The 19,167-nt window shown below is 41.8% G+C and overlaps 1 protein-coding gene and 1 long non-coding RNA gene across 3 annotated transcripts in view; one reads left to right on the forward strand and one right to left on the reverse strand.

Moving 5' to 3' along the window:
• The window catches only part of SYTL4 (synaptotagmin like 4), a 54,940-nt gene extending 53,889 nt beyond the window's left edge, over window positions 1–1,051 (reverse strand). For both annotated transcript variants that reach the window (XM_017658907.3, XM_017658905.3), the window contains exon 1: window positions 913–1,051. The gene's annotated coding sequence lies outside the window, so the exon portion shown is untranslated. The remainder of the gene's footprint in view (window positions 1–912) is intronic.
• On the forward strand, window positions 169–14,098 carry LOC118971035 (uncharacterized). The gene is made up of 3 exons (XR_005059289.2): window positions 169–617; window positions 1,291–1,390; window positions 12,398–14,098. It is a non-coding gene; the product is annotated as an uncharacterized lncRNA (long non-coding RNA).
• Window positions 14,099–19,167: the final 5,069 nt, after the last annotated feature.

The following is a 19,167-nucleotide window of genomic DNA, read 5'->3' on the forward strand; positions in this document are numbered from 1 at the left end:
TGAGAAACAGATCACCTGTTCAAGCCACCAGGATTCTAACCAAATTATTTCACTACCAAAAAAACCCAACCATTCAACGTTAGGGGCCGGAGGAACGTCTTTTGTGCCCCTTCACAAACTATCACAGAAGATATAAGTATTCTGTGCCTCTTCTGAGGACTTGGGGTGGGCTCCTCCGGGAGCAAATCGCCTTTGCCTGTTTTCAGGGTGGCAAGAGAAAGCAGTTCAGCTCCAGAACACACAGCCGGTTCCCCAGCCCCAAGCGCAGAGGGAGCCCACTGAGGCAGGACTCAGGGCCGACCGGCCTCCAGCCTTAACCTATGGCTGATCCTCCCAGGCCAGGGAAACCCACACCGCGAGGTCCGAGGTCCGGAAAGCAGTGCGGGGCCGAGACCCCGCGCGGTGGCCGTGTGCTGCAAGGGGAACCGCTGAAAAGATGACTCGACGCCTCCGAGGACGCAATACCCGCTAGGAACTCGGCCCCATCCCCGCCCCCAGGGCCAGCTCTCGGGAGCGGCTGCTGCTCCATCCAGCAGGCGGGAAAAGCCGGGCCACTCCGCGCGAGGCGACACAGGGAGAGGCAGAGCCCGGAGGGGCACAGCCCGAGTTAGCGACAGGTGGGCCAAGGAAGGGGCCAGAGAGGCCCGGGAGAAAGCAAACTGGCGGGGAGGGACCGCCCCAGGCCGACCGGAGTCAGAGCGTGGGGGTGCGTTCCGGAGGGGTGGACAGGGGAGAGCGGACAGCCGGTCAGCTATGGAGAAGGAAAGACTGGGAGAGCGGGTAGCGGCAGGGAAAAGCGCCGGTCCTGAGTCGGGAGGGGGTGGGGGGGAGCTTAGGCAGCGAAAGGGGGCTGGGGGCCCAGGAGGAGCCCGGGACCGGGGGCCAAGGGGCGGCCGCTAGCAGCGGACTTACCTGTCACCTGCAACAGGTGCCGCGAAAAGGCGAGACGTCCCAGTCCCAGCTTCAGGGGAGGGTCTCGGGCTCCAAGAAGACCTCAAGCCCGCTCCGGCAGCCGGTCCTTCTCACCCTCCTGGGAGGCGGAAAAAGCTGCAACTTTCCCTGGAGCGGGGAGGAGCTGGACTCTTAAAGGGGCCGCACAGAGCTCCGGGCTCCGTAGCAGAGGGGCCCCGCCACCCGGAGGGGAGCTCTAAGAGCCAAAGCTTTAAGGCATGGCGGAGAAGGCGGGGTGCCCTCCCAAGTTAGGAAAGGGAGCTTGAGGACTGAGGATAGGGGTTTACGACTAGACCGGGCCCCACTTTCACTTCCATCTGGGCTCACTCTCTTCTTCAGATGATAAATCACCTGCCTCTTCCGCTCCGCCGAGCCGACACTGTCAAACTGTCGTGTACTTCTAAGAAGATGGAGACTCTAGACCATATAATTCGGGGAGGTAAAATATGATACCATTCTGATCTTTGACTTTCGACCTTTTGTGGCAAATAAAAATGTCTGTCTAACATATAAATTTGGGCAAAGGACATAGATGAAACTCGCACACACACAACGGACACAACTATTTACAACATTCGATTCACTAGTGATCAAAGATGAGCAAATTAGAACAATAATGAGATTCTTTGGCAATGGTTTTTTGTTTGTTTTTGTAACACTTAATGATGAGAAAGTGACCATCCAACAAGCTCTCTCATAATTGCTGCTAGGAATGTATGTTGGTTAAAAACACTTTCTAGAAGGCATGTGAACAATATTAAGTCAGTAGACTTGAAATTTTTATACCTACCCAGATATTGCAAATTCCCCCCCCTCCCTCGCTTCCTCGGATCAGCCATTAACCATGCTCAAGTCCCTCTCATCTGTCATCAGCAATTAAACATGCTCAAGTCTCTACCATCCTTACAAAAAAATTCCTTCCTACACACTAGGTACCTCTCCAGCCCCTCTTTATGGGTAAAGTTATTGAAAGTGTACTTCAGAGGTACATTTTCTATACCCATTCCCTCACTTCTTGCTAGCCATTTGGCTTCCTTCCTCAACATTCCACTGAAACTGTGCTCAACAGAACACCTAATCAATGACCTCTATGTCAATAAATAAATAGGGCATTTTCAGTCCTTATCTTGCTTGACCTCCCCCCCCCCACATTTAACTGTCAATCATTTCCTCCTGCTTAAAAGTCTTCCTGTGGCATCTATGACACATACTCTTTTGCTTTTCCTCCTACTCCTTTGCCCTCTCTACAGTATCCTTTGTAAATTCCACTTCTGCTATGCAACCTCTGAAAGTCAGACATTCTCAGAGCAAGGCTACATATACTCTCTCCCCAAATGATCTCTTTTACTCATTTAACTTGAATCACCATCCATATAACTGTAACTTCAGAGCTCTAGCCACACCTTTTCACTGAGTTCTGCCTTCTTGACATCTCCACTTGGATGTCTCACAGGCACCTCAAACTCAACACATCCAAAGCCAAACCCATCAACTTTTTCTCTTAAATTTGCTCATCCTCCAGCGTTTTGTATCAATGAATGACAACATGCCCTCCAAGGCAGAAACTTGGCACCTAGCATGGTACCTGGCACATGGTAGGTCCTCATTAATATTTGTACAATAAATAATGGATGTGTCCTAAGGAAACAGAAATGTACACAAATTTTTTGTATAATGATGTTAACCCAGGTATTAGAATAATAAAATACTAGGGGGAAAAAACCCCTAATGTTTCAATGATTAAGGAAAGTATAGTAAAATCATGCTGTGGAATATTATATTCAATAAAACTGATTTTTACACATAGTTTACAATGATAGGAAAATGCTTATGTTCCAATATTAATTCAGAGTGGGATGCAACATCTGATATAAATATGATCACAATAATTAATGGAAATGCATGGAAAAAGGACTAGAGGGAAACATGCAAAATACTAATAGTGACTGTCTCTAGGTGGTTGAATTAAATCAATTTTTTGTTTCCCTCCTACTTTTCTGTATTTTTTCAACTTTCTGATAATGATCATGTGTTGGGTTTTTTTTTTTAATCTTAAAAGGAAAGAAAAAATCATTTTAATGTTAGCAGATAAAAACCATAAAATTCAGCTCCCAGCCTCCACCCAGAATTTTTTTCTATACTTTAGCCCTTTAGTACCCTGCCCACAGCCTGAAGTGTGAAGAAGCCACTTCAAAAAGGAAATCCATTTGTTTTCTCTAGCTTTGCCAACTCAGCCCTCAGGGCCCTTCTGCTCAGCCCTGGGCATTGGATGTGCTCCACCTGCCTAACTAGGCCCGTGGGAAGTCAGACCTAGCACTTACACACTCCCTTCCTTACAGGTATGCTTAGCAGGAGCTGCAGATACCCTTTGCCAGAAGGGACTCCAGGAAACATTTAGTCCAATCCCCTTATTCCTCTGCAAAGTCTCCATATATTTAAAGTTTTTACTTCTTTCTACATGTGCAATTTCTCACTCTCCAAGGTACACCTCCCTAAAGACGATGTGAGGATCTGACTCCTTTACTCTAAGACGGTCCCACTGAACCAGCTACATACACAGAGAGAGACAAGCATAAATGATGAACCAAAACAAAGTCGGGCAAGGGCCTGTTCACACAGATTCTGTGTTTTGCAAACTGTGTCTGATCCTCCTTGTTTGCCACAAGAATTCTGTGCTCAAATTCTTATAACAAATACTGTGAGGGGTCCAATGCAAGCAAACCCAGGCACCATCCTGTGCAACAGTGCAGACAGGAGCTTACAGATTCTTATTCTAGTATAATTTCTAAAGCTCCTGTCCCATAGTGAATGATTGGATCCAATGAGTTGTTGGATTTTGCCACAATGAGGGAATTCTGGCTAATGCAAACTAGTAAGATGGAGATATTTCCTCAGCTCCAAGGACAGCTCCAAGTGACTATTGAGTAATTGCTCTTTCATAAAAGTATTAAATACTTCAAAACTACATAGGTGTATAGAAAATAATGTAACAACAAGGATATGCCTACTACCCAGCTTAAGAAAGAAGCCATTACCACTACAAATCGAAGACCTCTGGATACACCTACACCCCAAGGTTTTCACTATACCAGATTTGACCTTGATCATTTCCATGTGTTTATACATTTACTATATATATGTCTATCCCTAAACAATATGTAGTACTTTACATAAATAACTATATGTACCTTCCACAATTTGCTTTCCTCACTCAACAGTATGCTTAGGAGATTTATCCATGTTGACATATGTAGCTGTAATTCACTCATTTACACTGCTATAGAGCTTTCCAGACATAAAGATATTGTGATTTATATGTCTGTTCTCTTATTGATCAGGTATTTTTCAATTGTCAAACTCTTAATTCTGGATACCAGGACATGCCCTCTTCTTGTCTGATAATAGTTTACTTTTGTTAAAAACAAAAACAAAAACAAAATAAGGCTTCCTGACAAAGCAAATTTAGTGCACTAGTGGCCTACAGTATGGCTGTAAAAAGTAGATTCAGTCTCTTATTCGGTCAAGATCAGGGTTTCTCCACCTCTGCAATACAACATTTTGCTTTGTTGGCAGGGGGTGGGGGAGCTGTCCTGTGAATAGGGTGTTTAGCAGCATCTCTGGCCTCTACCCACTAGATGCCAGTAGTGACAACCAAAAATGTCTCATGGTATTGCCAAATGTCCTCTGTTGAGAACCAGTGGTCAAGATGTAATAAGCACCCATCATATGAGAAGCACCTTACTACTGAAGTGCTATGGGAAGAAAGAAAATGAATAAATACTGGAAAAAGTCCCTTCATTCACATCTACTATATGCAAAGAATACTGTGCTAAGCACTGGGATTTTGATGACCCTTTCCTCAAGGAGTTCATAGGTCACTGTGTGAGGTGAGGGGAGGCAGACAAACCATAAAATGATAATATGGTTGGAAAGTGCAAAGCTGGGGAGGTGCCCAGGATATGTGGGAGCCCCTGGGAAGGCCAATTACACCAGCCAGGTGGAGAGTGATCAGTGAAGGGTCCCTGGAAAAAAGAATAGCTACCCTGAATCTTAAAGGGTAAGTAGGAATTAGCCAGGCCAAAAAGACATTCCAGACATTCCAGGTAGAGGAATAGAATAAGCAAAAACAAAAACACTAGAAACATAAGGTCTACACAAAGGAAATACAAGGAAGCTGTTGTTGCTGAAGTATAAAGGTTAAAGAAAAAATAATAGATGAAGCTAGAAAGATAGTGTATTACTCTTCTAGGGCTGCCATAACAAAGTGTCACAAACTAAGTGGCTTAAACAGCAGAAGCTTAATGTCTCACAGTTCCATAGGGTAGAAGTCTGGGATCAAAGGGTCTTAATTGGTTAAGGGTTAATTCTTTCTGAGGACTGTTAAGGAAGAATCTGTCCCATGCCACTCTCCTACCTTCTGGTGGTCTGTAGGCAATCTTTGGCATTTCTTGCCTTGTGGAAGCATTACACCAATCTCTGCCTTCATCTTCACATGGTGTTCTCCCTATGCATGTGGCCCTGTGTCCAAACTCCCCCTTTTTATAAAAACACCAGTCATATTGCATTAGGGCCCGCCCTAATGACCCCATCTTAACTAAATACATTGGCAATGGTCCTATTTCCAAATTAGGACACATTCTGAGGTATGAGTGTTTAGCACTTCTACATGAATTTTTTGGGGGGGACACAACCCATACCAGATGGGTAGGGATTAGAACTTCAAAACCTTGTGAGTCATGTTAAAGAATGTGGACTTCATTCAGTGGCTAATTACAACCATTCAAGGAGCCCTGGAGTTCTCTATTCCATCATTATTGGTGACATCATTCAAATCATTCTTCATTATTTGTTATGGCTGAATAATATTCCACTCCATGGGTATGCCACATTTTGCTTACCCATTCATCATTTGATGGACATTTGAGTTATTTCTAAATTTTGGTTATTATGACTACTTCTGATATAAACATTCACTTATGAGGCTTTTTTGAACCTATGTTTTCAAATCTCTTGGACATATATCTAGGAGTGGAATAGCTGAGTCATATGGTAACTCTGTGTTTAACCTTTTGAGGAATTGCCAGGCTGCTTTCCAAACTGGTTGCACCATTTCATTTTACACTCCCACCAACAATGCAAGAGGGTTCCAATTTCTCCACATCCTTGACAACACATCACTACTTTTTTTTATTACAAACATCCCAGTATCTCATTGTAGTTTTGATTTGCATTTCCCTCATAATTAATGATGTTAACCATCTTTTCATGTACTTATTAGCCATTTGTATATCTTCTCTGAAGAAATGTCTATTCAGATCCTTTGTCCACTTTTAAATTGGGTTATTTGTCCTTTTATTATTCAGTTGTAAGAGTTCCTTATATATTCTACTTAAACCTTTGAAAAGAGAAAAAGTGGGTGGGGGAAGAGGACATTCTTAGGAAGGGAAGTGGTGTACTAAATGCAAATGCCAAGAGCAGGTTTTGTTTTTTGATTCAAGAGGAGAGCCCAAGTGAAGGTAAAGTGTACTGAACTGTATTAAGGATGAGTCCTTTGTAGTTATGAACAAAACTAAGCACAGGTCCAGTTTGTTCTGTGGAAGTTAAAAATGCAGGCCCAAAAACTTTTAAGGCCTATTCAAATATTTATTCTGAGTGATCATTCATTTTAATAAAAGCATCTCTAAGGGAAAGAAAGCCATTACTTACCAGGATATGGAAGTAAAAGACAGGGGCTCGTTGTTACAAAATGTAATGACCATAATTTTATTTTTATTTTCCTTTGACACTCTAGCAACATTTGACAGTGTTGCCTTCCTTGTTAAAGTTTCTGGAACATCACAATATCCTAGTTCTCCTATCTCTCTGGCTATCTTTCTTAATTTTCTTAGACCCCCACTTTCTCTGCCCACACCTTACCATTTAAGGCTGAAATGTCACATTTATTTATTCCGAAGAAGTCCAAGGGCTCTAACATTTACTAGTGCCTGTTATATGCAGGTTTTTAGGAGCTGTAAATGCAACAGCAAACCAAAAACCATCTTGTGTGTGGAGCTTACATTCGAAATCAAAGAAAAATACGTGACATATAAGCAGAAAAATAAGCATTCATACATTGCCCTCACCATTATTCTAAGTACTATCCTAAGGCATTAAGATACACATGCATTTAGTCCTCACAAAAATCCTATGATGTAGATATTATTATTATCCCCATTTTACAAATAAATAAACTGAGCACAGAGGTCAAATGGTTAAGGTTGGAAGCCAGACAAATGGTTTAGATTGGAAGCTCCAGAGTCCATGTTCTTAACTAGTACTCTTATTGCCTCTCAGCAATAAACAAATAGGACGTGCTAAGAAGTAGCCAAACTGGTATTTCAATTATCATTCCTTACCATTCAACTCCAGTCCATACAGTAAAATTCTACAGGTTAATTGGAGGAAAGGAAAGAGGATTTTGTTAAGGAATTCATGGGAATATAAAGCACTCTGCTTTCCTAGCTCAAGCCAAGCTAAAAGGCCCCAATTAAACCTTTCAAGAGGGGATACTGGTATTTTATTCCCAGGCTGGAGGCTTGCTACACTACAGAAATTTTAGGCCTGCCTGAATTGCCACTAAAACAGAACGAGTTCATGGGAGAACCTCACTGTGTCTTTTGGTGTCTGGACAAGATAGAAACTTTGCTTGACTTAACAAAAATTACTTAATTTATTTTTAATTTTTTATTAAAACATAGTTGATATATAATATTATGTTGGTTTCAGATGTCCAACATAAGGATTTAACAACTATATATTACTAAATGCTCACCATGATAAGTGTCGTTATGCTCTGTGAACATACAAAGAAATTACAGTATTATTGGCTTTATTCTCTATACTGTACTTCCATACCCATGACTAATTTATTTTATAAATTGAAGTTTCTACTTCTTTACCCCTTTCGTCTATTTTACCCATCCCTCAAACCCCCATCTTTATAGTAACCAGCAGCTTGTTCTCTGTGTTTATGAGCCTATTTCTATTTTGAATTTTACCTGAAGAAGTCTAAAGGCAGAAGGCTGGCTGAAGTTGTTCACAACAGCAGGGCAAAGAAAGAGGTCTAGACTTCCAAGGGACCATGTTTTCTATGAGCCAGGTAGTTACCTCTGAGCGTAGCTGGCATCTCCAGCAGAAGAATGCAGATCCCATAAGAGGCAAGTTGTGTGGGAAGACAGTCAGAGGACACATTGTTCCCACTGGGGAATGGTGCAAAGAAGAGGTCCCCACTAGGGGTTGTGTAGTAAAGTGGTCTCTGAAGAAACCACAAAAGCACATCACAAGGAAAGGCAATGTTGGGCATCTACCTCACAAAGAATATTGATAACCAGATACTACTAGCCATTAAATAAGCCTCTCACTGTCCCTTTAAGACCCACTCTCCCTATCCACCCCACCCCTCAACCCTGGAGGAGCCAGAAGCAGCACAAGTAGGGGAGGAGGTGCAGCAAGGAAATTGAAAGGACAGACCAAGGCACTTTTCTTCACTGGAGATCTGTGGACTCTCTAGTCAAACTGCACTGGAGGTTGGAGGTTAGAGGAGAAGCTTTAAAATGAGCGTGAGAGGAAAATTTTGATTTTGAATGGTTGAACTTTTGAATACCTGAGAATTAAACTATTGTAAATATCTGAGAATAACCAAAAAGCTAATGGGTTACATACATAACATGCTATGAGATAGTGATGTATCACTAAAAAAAAAGCAGGGTAAAGGAACAGAGAGTCATAAAGGTGCTATTTCATAATAGTCAGTCAAGGTAAGAGTCTCAGGTGAGGTGACCCAAATGAAGTAAAGACGCAAGCCATGGGAATGTCCTTGGCCCTCATCTCCTTTCAGTAGACAAGTTCTCCTTTGCATAATCTTGTCCATTCACATGGCTTTGGTTTCCCCCAATGAACCTCAGTCTTGTATCTCTACCCTAAATTTTCTCCAGATCTGGAGACTCTCTTATTTAATGCCTATGAGGTATCCCTGCTTCAATGACCACAACCACCTCAATTCAACTTTTCCACACTTAAATTTCATCTTCCTTCCAAATTTCTTCTGTCCCCAACGTTTTCATCCCAGTGAATAGCTCTACAATCTACCCAATAGCACAAACCAGAAACCATCCCCGTATGTAGTCCCCAGATCCTGTTCTCATCACCCAGCTAGATCTTGAACTCCTTCCCACAGGCACTACCCACACCTAGGCCATAATCATCTCTCACCTAGATTACAGCAATTGTCTCCTAGCTGGTCACCCTACTTTCAATCTATTTTCCACACTGCCAGCAAAGTAATCTTCCCTATATCCAAATCAGATCCCAGAGGAACTTGGTGGCTCTTAATAGTTCTGAGAATTGAGTCTTTTATGTGGCTTAAAAAGACTTTGATGAACTGTTTCCCATCTACCCAACAAGCCTTGTCTTCCACCATTCCTTGTTCTTGAGTGCTCCTCTCCCAGCCATGCTAAATGATTTCCATTTCCCTCCAAACCCCAAATTCTCTTCCATCTCTTCCATCTTCCCTCTATTTTCTCCATGCAAATCCTTACTCATTGTTCAGCCCAAATGTGATCTCCTCTGGAAAGTCTTCCCCCTACCCCACTTAGATGGGTGCCCCTCTGTGCTCCCATTGTCCCACAGCACCCTTCATATATTTCTGACACAGCACTCATTCTACAGTGTTCTCATTGTTCAAGTGGCTGCCTCTCCCACTAAAATGTGAGCTCCTCATGAGCAGAACCTATGTCTTACTGATCTCTGTATCTGTAAAGCCTGGCATATGAACAAGTTTCTCTTTCAAAATCCAGACTGTACCTCTGACTGAACTCCTTTTTCCCTCACTCATCCCTTGTCTTTGAATGTCCAACCATTCCTAATGATTCCACTAGTCTACCAATACAGGATGTTTGTATTCAAAACACCTAGCTGACCATTTATTCTAAGGTTAGCTCTCAACCCGGAACATGTTGCCTGCCTTCCCAAGGACCATTAGGCAGTGTCTGGAGAACACTTTTGGTTGTCACAAGTCAGGGAAGGGGTGCTACTGGCATCTAGTGGGTGAGGCCAGGAGTGCTGGTCAACATCCTGTAGTGCACAGGCCTGTCCTGCACGGTGAAGAAGTGCCCAGCCAAAAATGCCACTAGTACTGAGGCAAAGAAACCCTGCCCAGGGGCTAGCAAAACCCCTCAACTGTGGTGTACTTAGTAGCCTTTTTCTCCTATGCTGAATTACAGAGCTGCCTGTGGGATTCAGTCCTGTCTGCTGGGGTCTAAGATAATGGTGAGGAGGAAAAATAAGTCGTAAAGATAAAGTTCTCGTGGGCTGAGGTTTCCTTGTCTTGCTGGATGAGCAAAAGCACATGTGAACATAAGCCAAAACCCTTATTTGGAAAAATGCTCGCTTACAGATAGGCCATTCTGCAAATGACCCCAAAGGGCTTTAACTAAATTCAGAGAACTCTTTAGAGCCATTGTTTTTGACTCAAGCTAAGCACACTAGACAAACTTGTACAAGTGGATAAAGGGCAATGAGCATTGGTTGAGCTATTTCTATATGCCAGACACTGTATAAAGTGCTCTATATGCATTATCCCTTTTAATCCTCACAATAGCACTATAAATTAAGCCCTGTTATTATCTGGTCTGGAGACTCTAGGTAACATCAATGCTTAGTGAAGAAATAAGTACTTAAATCCAATGTCTTTCTATCACACCATGCTAGGATGATTCAGTGCACATAAAAATCAAGTGCCAAAGCAAAAGATATCTTCTAATACTTTCAATATTTTGTTTGCTTCTGTCAAACTTAAAAAAGGAAAATTAGTTTGGCATCACTTTAATCCAGCTAACTCTTTATTTGGTTCTTCAGACTTAGAGTAGGACCCATCTTCCTTTGCTACATTTCCATTTAGGAGCCCTATAGTCCAATAGGATCATGCTTGGGCTAAGAATACAAAGATATGAGCTCATTAAATTGATCATGTATCCTCGAAAAAGTGATTATCATATTTACCTCACTATTCCTTGGTTTCTCATTTACAAAATAACAAAGCTTGATTATGTTAACAACAGGCTATGATAGATGTGCTATATCCCACATATAGGCCTTTCTGATACGCAGCTTCAGGGTCCCTTCTCAGGCCCAGACCCACTCCCTAGCCAAAGTCCCCTGGGATTCAGTCTGCCTTTCCCTCTTTCTAAACCCATTCTGTCCCCTACTGTCCTCTGCTGCTACTCATTCTGTCCCCTTGGGGTTCTCATCAATATTCCCATTCCCCCATTCTGTAGAGTGGGAAACAATCTCAATACTCATATAAGACATATAATGTAACCTGTTATATCATTACTAAGCTATCCTTTCCTTGCAGAGAATGACTATTGCATGGGCCAGAATCAGAGGAAAGCATGGATTGTGTAACTTTTCTGTTGCTATTGAAAACACCATTGAAAACTGCTTTAGTATGATCTCTAATGCTCCACAGAAATGGTGGTCATCATAACAGGATTGTGCCTGCCTTAGAATGCCTCAGTTACTCAACCGTCAACAGTTGCCCCAGTGCAAAGAACAGTTTGTGCTAATGTTGTAGCATATAGTCTATTGCATGTCACAGCCCACATTACTAGCTTTCCCCCCACTCTGTTTATACTTACTCTAATCACAAGCTTCATCTTCAGGGATCTTGAGATCACATCTCCACCTACCCTGCTGTTGTCATTCCTTTTTGATAATGCAGTTCAAAATCTCTCTTCAGACATACATGGAGGAACTACCTATCTACACGTCTCTTCACTTGGGTTTAATGCTTACTTCCTTCTTCTAAAATTCTCCTGGTGTTTTTTCTTGCATCCTTGCTTGGCAATTTTGAGGCTGTTCTTAATGTGCAGCCATAGGCATATGAGAATGAAGCCTGACAAAAATAAACTGCAATTAGTTGTGCAGGCAGTTACTAGGAAACTACAGCAAATTTGTTGGGTCCTGGCCCTCATTTTGAGCAAACAAACAAGTTTACTGAGAGTCCACCCTTCCTAGATAACTTTCTATTTAGAGTTCAGTGAACTTACAACTATCTCGCTTCAGCATGAACCGAAACAATGCAACAAGATTTCCAAACGAAAGATATTTGATCCCCAGAGGTAAAGTGAAAAGTAGTTTTATTTTATTTTATTTTATTTTTATTGAGACACATACAATAAAATGCGCAAATCTTTGTGTACAGATCAATGAATTTGACATGTGTATATACTCATATAACTATCACTAGATCAAGATATGGAACATCCTCACTAAAATCTTCCCCCACCTCACCTATTTCACCCAAAAAGAAGTCATCTTCTTTTATAACTAAGAAGATTGGTTTCCTCTGTACTCTAAGTCCTATGATTATCCTGTGACACATTTTTCACATTATCTCTTTCTTTAGGTCTTCAAAGAAGCAAACTAACAACAGGATCTTCTTAGAACAGGAAAGAAAGGACAAGCAGGAGGGATGATGTCCACATTCCAGCCTTCTGTTGCTACTGCTAACTATCCAGAGGAGGAAACTGGTAGAAAGCTGATACTTCAGTTGCCCTGAAGCAGTGAGAAAACTAATCAGTTGGGACATCCGCCAGGAAGAAAAAGTGTAGATTGGCACCAATCAGCCAGGTCAAAGTAGCCTCTGCTCTGTGAACATCTCTGCCTGTGCAGATTCCGCCTCTCTGGGGGTCTCTTTTCCCAGTCTAATTTACAAACTTGGTGACAAAAGGGTTAACTGTTTGGGGTCAGCATAATACAGAGCAGTGGAAAAGCAAATACAGAAAATAGGGACAAGATGTTCTACACATACACAATAGTGTCATTTCTTTTGAGGAAACACAGGAATCAAATAGCAGAGATTTTTGTCTCTTAGGATTCTGAGGGAAAACAAAATGACCTTGGCATCTAGAAAATAAGCTTCAGAGTGGAAGATTGAAGTTATTACCTACAATAAGATTAGATCCTACCCTGTGGGAACACATTTGTGTTCTGCAGTCAATTTGGGATTAACCTTTTCAGGGCTGCTGGAGAATTAATTGGTTCTTAACTTCTCTCACTGGGCTGCCTTAGGCTCTAGAGGTTTCCATGTTTTCCAAAGGAGCTTTGTGCACAGCAGCCAGCTGTGCAACTGTGGCTTATTTACCCATGCTTCTGGCTTAGATCCCTCTGAGTGTGAGAACTGGAGAAGGCAGCCCCTCCCAGAGAGCACACAAGCCCAGCCCAGCTCAGGAGGACTTAGTGTGGGTGGGGTCCATCCAGTAATCAAAATGACAGCCCAGAAAAGGACTGAACTGGGAAACCACCCCCACATGTGATTTCTCCTCCGCTGTACTTCTTTTCTTCAAATGCTCCTGCTTTTGTACACACTACCACAGATGGAGGCAGTTGTGCAAAATTCCAAAAGCCCAAGAATTCAAGCTGGCACTGCTTCAGGAATTGTGGATTACTTAAAGAAGTGTACAACTTAGTTAAAAAAGATATTCACCAAAATGTTAACAGTGGTTATTCCTGTGGAGTGGGATTACTACAGATTTTTATTTTCTCTTTATTTTCCTAAACTTTTCATCACTACTATGTATTACTTGTGTAGATTTTTCAAATTTCCTTTTTAAAAAGGTAACCTTCCTAGATGAGTCATTTTCACTTCCCTGGCAGTCTATCTCCAAGCTGTAGAACTATAAATCACAAATGTACAGTGTACAGAAAACAACCAAGTAGGGAGCCTTCCACTTCCAGAATTATTGTTCTTTAAAATCATGGAGATAAGGCAAAGGATGAAGATATGAACAGACTTTATCAGCAGGACCTTGGCAAGAAAGTAATTCAGTCTGGATAGTTCAGATGAACAGAGTTTGTGAAAAGACTATTTATAGTGAGTGGTCAGGGTACAAGAAGAAATAAGGGCTAATGAAGTATAAGTGGGAAACCATTACCAAGCCAAGAGCCTTGTCCCTTGGCTGAAGGGGAAAATGGGGGAGAGATTCATTAAAATGTTTTATATCTTGATCTGAATGATGGTTACATGAGTGTATGCACATGTTACAATGCATTGAACTGTACACTAAGGTTTGTGCATTTTATTGTATGTGCCTCAATAAAAATAAAATAAAAGGGGAGACTGCTTTTCACTTGAGTTGTAGAGTTAACAGAGTTACTAGAACCCAGTGAGTGCTGGAGAAGAGGTGCCCGTAGGTGCTCTAGTTGTGCAGCGATGCATCTGCTGCCAGAGATGTAGTGCCAGAGCAGGGAGGGAGTGGGGAAGAAATAACCTGACCACCCTCTCTTCCTGCTGTCTGATCTCTTACTGTTTCTACCCCTTTACCAAATCCAAGTACAACCCAACACTGAAGGGAGCCAAGAATATACAGTCTGCAGGGGTAAACCTCCTAGGACACAGAGTAGGGTTAGGAAGAGTAGAAACTGGATAGGGGTAGGGAGCAACGAATAATCAGCACTGTCTACCCCTTTTGTCATGCAGAAACCATTCTTGCCCATTGTGAAAAGGAAGAACTCTCATCTCCAACACAGAGGAGATACAAAATCTATGAGCCACCATATCATCATGAGGTGGTACTGATTTAATTATATTCCTGTCCAGAACCTAAACTATAACATTAGCCGCAACCAGTACCCTTCATGAAGGAAGCAAGGAAGGAGAAGTGAAAAAAAGATATAACTGATTAACATAAAATATGCATAACTTTTAGAGTCCTCACTTGCTGAGAAACTCAACAGTTCTCCCTCATTCTTCCCCTTTATTCTTGCCCCAGGAACCAGGCCTCCTCTGCATACAGTCCTTTCAATAAATGTCCTTGAGGCAGTTACCACACAAGCTAGTGTTTATCCTCTTCTGGATCTACATTCTCATCTACTCTAACTCCCTAAGGAGAGTTAGATCACAACACTGCACACATTAGAGAGGTACAAGGCTTCATCCAAGAGAGAGATCCTATTCCCAAAAAGACTCGAGACTTCACCTGTCTGTGATTATGAGAGCACAAGAATCATGTATGGAAGTGAGTTCTAAGGGCGTTGACTAAGGAGGAAGAAATATAAGACATGTTAGAGTCAAATTTACTGGTACACTCAACCAGAATTCAATATATAATGTGTTGGCTCAAGCACTAAGGTGTGTTGTAATGATCTACTAAAGTCCAGACTCAAAGTGGCCCACAGTCATTGAAATCAAAATGCCTAAATTTCTCTGACATACTATAGAAGAAGTCCAAAGATTAGGGGAAATGGATATAATGGAATGGATGTACTTGCAAACTACTTAGCTATCCTTAACTATACCTCCTGGGAAGACACACCTTCACCAAGGCAATAAAAGAAGGTATTGATGCCCTTCCTTTTCTTTCCCATTCCTAAGCAATTCAGTCTGAAAGGTGGGGGTAAATCAAGCAAGGCATCTGGAGGGCAGGATATTAGAGCATGAGTCGGGTAAGGAAAGCATGGAGCCCAAGTAGGGTGTGGAGGGCACCTGTGCAGGTATGGACAGCATCACACATAGAGCACACATGGAGGCTGTCTGACATGGGGTGACAAAGCCAAAATGGGGAAAGGAGGGAGCTCATGCAAAGGGACGGCCTGGGCTGGTATGCTGGCACCCAAGTAGGGTTGAGAGAGTGTCCATACTGGAGGGCAGACCAGCATGGGGAGTCACAGCAAGGCAAGAAGGGCATTCCTAAGAAGAGGTGGTCTAGCATGGGCTATCAGAGTCCAAGGATGGTTGAGGAAAGTATCCTCATGGAATAAAAGGGTTTGGATGGCATGGAAAATCAGAACCCCTCACAGACAGGTTGGACTGACTCATGTGGTTTCAGAGCCCAAGCAGAATGAGAAAGGTATCAATGGGGAGAGACGGCCCAGCAATGGGACATCCCAGTCTAAGTGGGGTTATGAGACTGTCCACACTGGAACACAGCTCAGCATACAAAATCAGAGCTGAGCAGACTAAGGAAGGCATTCACACACAGCTGCAACTTGGCATGAAGTTTCAGAGCCCAAGTGGAGTAAGAAGGGTGTCCATGATGTCAGATCCTGAGCAAGGTAAAGAGTGTATCCATGAAGTGAAGTGGCCACCTAACACAAGGTGTCAGGGACTGAGCAGAGGGAGGAAGGCATATATGCAGGGGTAAGGCCTGCTGTACAGTATTAGATTGAAGAAGAGTAAGAAGGATGTCCATGAAGGGAAGAGACTTCCTATTGCAGGATGTGAGAGTCCAATTGGAATAAGGATGGTTTCCACATAAGTGAAGAAGCAGCCCAGAGATGGGTGCTTGAGCCCAAACTGAGTGAAGATCATGTCTTCAGGGAGAGGCTCTCTGATATGGGATGTCAGAGCCCAAGCAATGGCACAATGCTTGGTGAACCTCTTTGGATTTTTTTAAATTTTATTTTGGTATCATTAATCTATAATTACATGAAGGACATTATGTTTACTAGGCTCCCCCTTCACCAAATCCATCCCACATCCCTGTTCACAGTCACTGTCCATCAACATAGTAAGATGCTGTAAAATCACTACTTGTCTTCTCTTTGTTGCACAGCCCCCCCACACTATACATGCTAATCGTAATGCCCCCCTTTCTTTTTTTCTGTGCCCTTATCCCTCCCTTCCCACCCGTCCTCCCCAGCCCCTTTCCCTTTGGTAACTATTAGTCCATTCTTGGGTTCTCTGCTTATGCTACTGTTTTGTTCCTTCAATTTTCTTATGTTTTTATATTCCACATATGAGTGAAATCATTTGGTACTTCTCTTTCTCCGCCTGGCTTATTTCACTGAGCATAATACCCTCTAGCTCCATCCATGTTGTTGCGAATGGTAGGATTTGTTTTTTTCTTACAGCTGAGTAATATTCCATTGTGTATTCCATTGTGTACAACCTCTTCTTTATCCATTCATCTACTGATGGACATTTAGGTTGCTTCCATATCTTGGCTATTGTAAATAGTGCAGCGATAAACATAGGGGTGCATCTGTCTTTTTCAAACTGGAGTGCTGCATTCTTAGGGCAAATTCCTAGAAGTGGAATTCCTGGGTCAAATGGTATTTCTATTTGAGCATTTTGAGGAACCTCCATACTGCTTTCCACAATGGTTAAACTAATTTACAATCCCACCAGCAGTGTAGGAGGGTTCCCCTTACTCCACAACCTCACCAACATTTGTTGTTGTTTGTCTTTTGGATGGTAGCCATCTTTACTGGTGTGAGATGATATCTCATTGTGGTTTTAATTTGCATTTCTCTGATGACAAGCGATGTGGAGCATCTTTTCAGGTGTCTGTTGGCCATCTGAATTTCTTCTTTAGAGAACTGTCTATTCAGCTCCTCGGCCCATTTTTTTTTTGAGAGGGCATCTCTCATATTTATTGATCAAATGGTTGTTAACAACAATAAAATTCAGTATAGGGGGGTCAATGCTCAATGTACAATCATTAATCCATCTCAAGCCTAATTCTCGTCAGTCTCCAATCTTCTGAAGCATAACAAACAAGTTCTTACATGGTGAACGAATTCTTACATAGTGAATAAATTATTACATGGTGAACAGTACACGGGCATTCATCACAGAAACTTTCGGTTTTGATCACGCAATATGAACTATAAACAATCAGGTCAAATATGAATATTCGTTTGATTTTTATACTTGATTTATATGTTGATCCCACATTTCTCCCTTTATTATTATTACTATTTTTATTTTTAATAAAATGATGAAGTGGTAGGTAGATTCCTCTGCCCATTTTTTAATTGGATTATTTGGTTTTTGTTTGTTGAGGTGTGTGAGCTCTTTATATATTTTGGATGTCAACCCTTTATCGGATCTGTCATTTATGAATATATTCTCCCATACTGTAGGATACCTTTTTTGTTCTATTAATGGTGTCCTTTGCTGTACAGAAGCTTTTCAGCTTGATATAGTCCCATTTGTTCATTTTTGCTTTTGTTTCCCTTGCCCGGGGAGATATGTTCAAGAAGAGGTCACTCATGTTTATGTCTAAGAGATTTTTGCCTATGTTTTTTTCTAAGAGTTTTATGGTTTCATGACTTACATTCAGGTCTTTGATCCATTTTGAATTTACTTTTGTGTATGGGGTTAGACAGTGATCCAGTTTCATTCTCTTACATGTAGCTGTCCAGTTTTGCCAGCACCATCTGTTGAAGAGACTGTCATTTCCCCATTGTGTGTCCATGGCCCCTTTATCGAATATTAGATGACCATATATGTTTGGGTTAATATTTGGAGTCTCTATTTTGTTCCACTGGTCTGTGGCTCTGTTCTTGTGCCAATACCAAATTGTCTTGATTACTGTGGCTTTGTAGTAGAGCTTGAAGTTGGGGAGTGAGATTCCCCCCCCCCACTTTATTCTTCCTTCTAAGGATTGCTTTGGCTATTCTGGGTCTTTGGTGGTTCCATATGTATTTTAGAACTATTTGTTCCAGTTCATTGAAGAATACTGTTGGTACTTTGATAGGGATTGCATCGAATCTGTATATTGCTTTGGGCAGGATGGCCATTTTGACAATATTGATTCTTCCTATCCACGAGCATGGGATGAGTTTCCATTTGTTAGTGACCTCTTTAATTTCTCTTAAGAGAGTGTCTTACAGTTTTCAGGGTACAGGTCTTTCACTTCCTTGGTTAGGTTTATTCCTAGGTATTTATTCTTTTTGATGCTATTGTGAATGGAATTGTCTTCCTGATTTCTCTTTCTATTAGTTCATTGTGAGTGTATAGGAAAGCCACAGATTTCTGTGTGTTAATTTTGTATCCTGCGACTTTGCTGAATTCCGATATTAGCTCTAGTAGTTTTGGAGTGCAGTCTTTAGTGTTTTTTATGTACAATATCATGTCATCTGCAAATAGTGACAGTTTAACTTCTTCTTTACCAATCTGGATTCCTTGTATTTCTTTGTTTTGTTTAATTGCCGTGGCTAGGACCACCAGTACTATGTTAAATAACAGTGGGGAGAGTGGGCATCCCTGTCTTGTTCCCGATCTCAGAGGAAAAGCTTTCAGCTTCTCGCTGCTCAGTATGATGTTGGCAGTGGGTTTATCATATATGGCCTTTATTATGTTGAGGTGCTTGCTCTCTATACCCATTTTGTTGAGAGTTTTTATCATGAATGGATGTTGAATTTTATCAAATGCTTTTTCAGCATCTATGG

This window comes from Manis javanica, chromosome X (genome assembly GCF_040802235.1).
Source record: "Manis javanica isolate MJ-LG chromosome X, MJ_LKY, whole genome shotgun sequence".
Taxonomy (NCBI): Eukaryota; Metazoa; Chordata; class Mammalia; order Pholidota; family Manidae; genus Manis; species Manis javanica.